General features: G+C 33.6%; 1 pseudogene; it reads left to right on the top strand.

Annotated features, from left to right (window-relative positions):
* The first annotated feature begins 932 nt into the window (after positions 1–932).
* LOC145247617 (U2 spliceosomal RNA) lies at positions 933–1,099 on the top strand (annotated as a pseudogene).
* Positions 1,100–5,451: the final 4,352 nt, after the last annotated feature.

The following is a 5,451-nucleotide window of genomic DNA, read 5'->3' as shown; positions in this document are numbered from 1 at the left end:
AACAGCTGGGACGATTTTTATAGAATTTCACACGAAGGTACTTTATATGCGTGGCAATATTCTTAGATAGGTTTTGTATAAGAATGTCTTCAATAAGTATCGATAATCTACATAATCCGATGAAAGAAGGAACAGGCGTTTTGGACCAAAGTTAACACCTTGCACAGCCTAACATCAAAAGTGCATTTGAGAAGTTTTATTGCCGCACAACCTAACAGGTGCTTTGATCTGACAGGCGCGTTCGAAATGAATATTTCTGCTTAAAGCACAATTGAACCATGATACTTGACTTTTTTATTCTCAACTAAAATTCAAGCAATTAACACCACACAACCAGTAAAGCCAGGCATATAAATCAACACTAGGCTCCTTTATATGACAGGGGCGCGTTCAAAATTAATGTTTTCTTTTAGAATGCAGCAAAAGCATGATACTTGACTTTTAGTCGCGTGCAAGCAGCTCTATAAGTCACTCCGTTGGTCAGTCAGTCTGTCTGTCAGTCTGTCCGTAACACTTTTGTGCTTGGCCTTTTTGGTTAAGATCAAAGGTCTGTTGTTAATAAATGCTGTTCTTAGCTTTTTAAGCTTTTCTTGGTCTTTTGGCCACGATCAAAGTGTGTAAATCCCCCCTTTTGAGTTTGCCATGTGCCTAAGTTTTTTGTTCATCGTTGATTTTGACTGTATTTTTTTAACATGAATAAAAGATTTAATATCTCAAAGTGTAGTGTCTGTTCCGGCAGATACTGCAAGCAAGGACCATATGTGGGGGCAGTCTCATATATAAGACCTTAGTCAATGTAGTGGCGGCCCTTCATACCAATTGTCACTATCCAGCTCCCTTGCTCCCCGGGGAGTTGGTCCCCATTTCCCCTTCACTCCTCACATTAAAAATCGGCCTTGTGCCTAATTTGCTCGGTGGGGGAGCAAATAAATACCCTTTTCTTGGCCTTTTGGCCAAGATCAAAGTGTAGTATCTGTTCTTACTACATGCTGTACTTATTGTGATATAAAGTGGGGGATCATTTTCTGTATTAATTTAATGTAAAATGATCACCCACTTTACAGCCAGTCAGTCTCAAAGCCATTCAAGTCATTCTCCAGATCATTCAAGTTGTTTTTGAAGGATTCCAGTTATTTTTAAGCATTCAAGTCATTCTTAAGTCCATTCAATTCATCCTTAAGTTCATTAAAGTCATTCGAAGTCATTTACTTTTTATTTATTTAAATCATTTCAGCCCATTTTTCGGTGATTTGAGTTTATCTTTAAGAATTTCATGCCAATCCTACATTCACATATTCATTCATTACACGAGAGCATGCGACTAATGGCTATCGGCCTTGTTCATTTTAACCTTTAATTAAAGCCATTATATATAAAAAAAAATAAGAATTTTATAAAAACAATAGGTTCTCTACAATGCAATGTGAACTGAGTCACTGCGAAATGCATGTAAGCTTCTTCCCGGTTCATCGAGATGGGTCCCCAACTAATGCAGGCAATTAATAAATTTGATTGAAAAATGGACGCTTTCACTGATTTCGATGAAGATCAAAATATGGGAGTGTAAAACATTCGTTGATCATCATTCAGCCCGGGTAACGTCAAGTCACCATGCTAGTGTAACGGTATAAGCTGCATAACAAGGATATGTGTCTGCTGTATTAATATGAGAAATATTGTAGAAAAAAATTGATTTGAAAGACTTCTACTGTTTTTTTTCCATATTTTATTATATTTTTTTAATTCTGTTCGATAATCCAGTTTACAAAGACAATGCTATTGAAAAATTGAATTATTATTTGTAATAATCAAGTCCTCATTTTTTTTTTGTGTGTGGTGACTGGATTACCCGTCCCAATAAAATACCAATCTCGTATCTAACTTTGCCCTCGAGGTGAGCCATGTGAATTGTGATTGCAATAGGTAGGATATGATTAAGAATTACTCAAATCTCATACTTGTATAACGAGACCGATACTGCACCAACCACACCGGGTGTCCTTAACCTTGTCGGATTCCACCTGATATGACAGGTATTCTTTCGATCGTACATTGTCCCGTCACAAGTTGGCCTGTTGATCGTCTTCACCCACTGTGTTTTCATGGTGGGACGCTTTGCCTCTCGATCGAATCGTCTCCTACCCTGTGTAGGTAGTCTCCGGGTACATCAATCACTCCGCTGGTCCTTGCGGCTTGCTGCAAAATGAAGAGTCCTCACCACAAACAAACAGAACTCCGGTTTATAACAATAACAAACTATTTATTAATTTCATTACTTCATAACAGCTACTGTCTAAATTGAGGAGACTGACTATAGCAGTGAAACGATGTAAGACCAGTAAAGTCACAGATTTCCCATTAACACAGGCTAGTTAACATCATAACATCAGGCCCATATTTTTAGATAGTGATGTGGTTCTCGATTGATTAACTGTCTAACTATGCCAGATATATAATCGAGTCAAAACAATGATAAGAATATTCTCTTGTCATAGACCTAGTCATTAGTTATGAAGTAAAATGTAATGTATCCAATACTTTTGTGTGGTACTGTACATTGTTTTTGACAAAATGTTGAAATTCCTAAAAATGTAATGTTTAATTAAAAAAGAATAATCCATTGCCAAATTTATTGAGAATACTTACATATCAATAAATTACAATTTACTTCTTTTTTTTTACCAAAATACATCAGTTTTAATTTTTTACTAAAAACTTATTTTATTCAGACCAGTTTTATTTTTACCAAAGACAAATTTTATTTTTGTATAAAAAAAAAAATCTTTATTATTTTTACCAAAGTTTTTTTTTTTTCAAATCTTTTAAAATACTTTTTAAAGTTTTTAAATGATTTAGTTAAATTGATTATTTTATTTGCAGTCCATTTCTTTTAAGAGCTTTACATCTTGTTTAATTGTATTAAATATTAAATGTCCAACTCTGGTCAAAGTGTACTTGAAAAACTGTCACTTGGCAACAACTCAGAAAATAGATCTTTTTATTTAAAAAAAAAAATCTCCCTTTCTTTTTGTTGTGCCAAATGAGATATTATAAGCAATGTTATTGCTAAAGTATAAAGTGTTCTGGTCCGAGTTGCAAAGTAAATCACAGGGTTAATGAAGCACAACTTTCTTTGTCTAGACTCGTTTGAAAAGCCTCTAAGTTATTGCTATTATCCAGGAATGAAGGTCTCATAAATTATGAGCTAATGGAATCGTTTCTCGTTGTATTTTTGGGAGCTGACATCACTCTAGAGACGCTTAGAGATTGTTTTTGAACCAAGCAAGGGAAAATAAAGAATTATTTATAGCCATTCACATCTCTTGATGCCCAAATCAGATTAGCAAAGACAAAGGAGAGAAGGTTTATCTTCCTCAACGGCTCGAAAAGGTTGCCATTTTTCCCAGCAATCTTAGATTGTAATCTTGTTTATTTCAATTTTGTTCCTACAAATCCATCATGGTAAATTTATCTTGAAATACAATTTCTTTTATAACTTTTCTGTTTTTGTTTTTAACTAACATTTTGGCATTAACAACCTTTCTGAATTGAATGAACATAATGAATTCTCTAAAGTTTTAAATTTATTAGTTGTAGATTTTGTCTTTATCGGCCAGTATTTGGCCATTTTATCATTCACAGACTTTTGGCAGCTTAAGCACATTTATATGTACTTAGATGTTACTTAAAAAAATGTGATGCATCAAATTGATGATTTACAATTTAAATGGCAGTTGTCTGTATGTTTGAATATTAAATTAAAACTGAAAAACAAAGTGTTCAGAATTACATCAGATGAATGTCAAATTTAGGAAAAAATATTCATTCTTTCACTCTAATCTCACACATGTTTTGTTAGCTACCTCGATTTTGCTGACAGATCCTGAACTAATTAAAGAGAAGTGTGAGGTGCCTTCAATAAGTTTCGAGACTTATTTCGTATGGGTACTTATATTGATAGTACACACATGAAACTCTAGTCTCCTTCCAAGTATGGTCCCCCCTTGCCAAACTTTCACAAGAAACACTAGACTAGCTGAAAACATTATCAATAATTTTCCCCACTCTCTATCTGTGCCTAAACCTAAACATAGATTCCATGATCAAAGCTTCTTTCTTAGAACTGCACGCCTGTGGAATTGTCTTCCGTTTTCCTACTTTCCAGCTTTCTATAATATGGTTGTCTTCAAGTCCAACGTGAACAAGTTTCTGATAGGCCGTTCCACTTAAGTTAACAAATTTACCGAACTTCCATTACTATCGATTACTATATTGTCCTTTTGACTACTCTACACTCTTTAACCCTTATCCTTGAGTGGTCTATCGGCCTTGATAAGTGGTGACGTCTATGTAAAAAAAAAAAAAAGTAATCTTCTCTGGCTGCAATGCACTTGTTCTTGAATTGAAAACCATGTTTAATTTCCGAAGAGTCTTGGATGGATAGCTATTCTGAACAAGTCCTAGAGATAAAGAATTTTCAGTGAGTAGCTGTTCTGTACAGGTCCTGGACTTTATAATTTTGCAAGCAAAGAGTAACAAATCGTTTTCGTGTTGACACGAACAAATTGTCTGCAGGAATGTTAAAAGATTCAATTTTTATGGAGCAATTTTTGTTTCTGATTTATTCCTAGCAGAACATGACTTAATTTGATTCGCCAGTTCCTACTGGCAACGTTTATAAATAGAATCCCTCAAATTTTCTAGTTAAAACATTAAGAAATTTATAACGAATTAGAATCGAGGGGAAAAATATTAGAAATGTCCCATCACTAATACATTTTAAGTTTTTGGTTTATAAATATATATAATTCATTTTCATATAATATGAAATGTATCATGGTATGAGGTCCAGGGATTGGATCTGGAATTTCTTATGTAATTTGATTTTACCAGGAAATTTTATTTATGAATTGGTAATAAAAAATATATCTGAAATATGTGAACGAAATGAAAATAAGTATAATGCAATCTCGCACATCAAATTTTAATCATTTTATTGAATACTATTTCTTAATAGTTACGAAAAGCATCCATGTTCTTGCCGTATCCAGATCTGAATTGTCCTTTCCACTTATTAAATATTAGCACTTATTACGTTTGCAAGAAGTCTTTTGAAATTTTTCGAAGAGGAAATTAGTTTCGACCCAATTCAAAATCTATGAACACCACTAAAGTCGCAATTTAATAAACAGAATATTTCTCTTCTATCGTCTTCTACAACAAGAATGCTAGGCCTTTTGGGTAAGAAAGTGTAGTATCTGTTCTGATGCTACAGTTAATCTATTCTGGCCTCGGTCAGTGAAGAAGAAATCCTTCTAGACTGTCATTTTTTTTTTGTTATTTTTGTTCCAATCCACAATGTTTCTTTTGAAAATGTTGGATTTTTTACACTTTGCTATCCTCGTATTTCTAGAGCAATAGAATGATCCAACTAGTTCTTAAATTACTTAA

This window comes from Euprymna scolopes, chromosome 25 (assembly GCF_053919585.1).
Source record: "Euprymna scolopes isolate OS-2025 chromosome 25, ASM5391958v1, whole genome shotgun sequence".
In the NCBI taxonomy this organism is placed as follows: Eukaryota; Metazoa; Mollusca; class Cephalopoda; order Sepiida; family Sepiolidae; genus Euprymna; species Euprymna scolopes.
The sequence above is the reverse complement of the archived record's forward strand: the minus strand, read 5'-3'. Positions and strand labels throughout refer to the sequence as shown.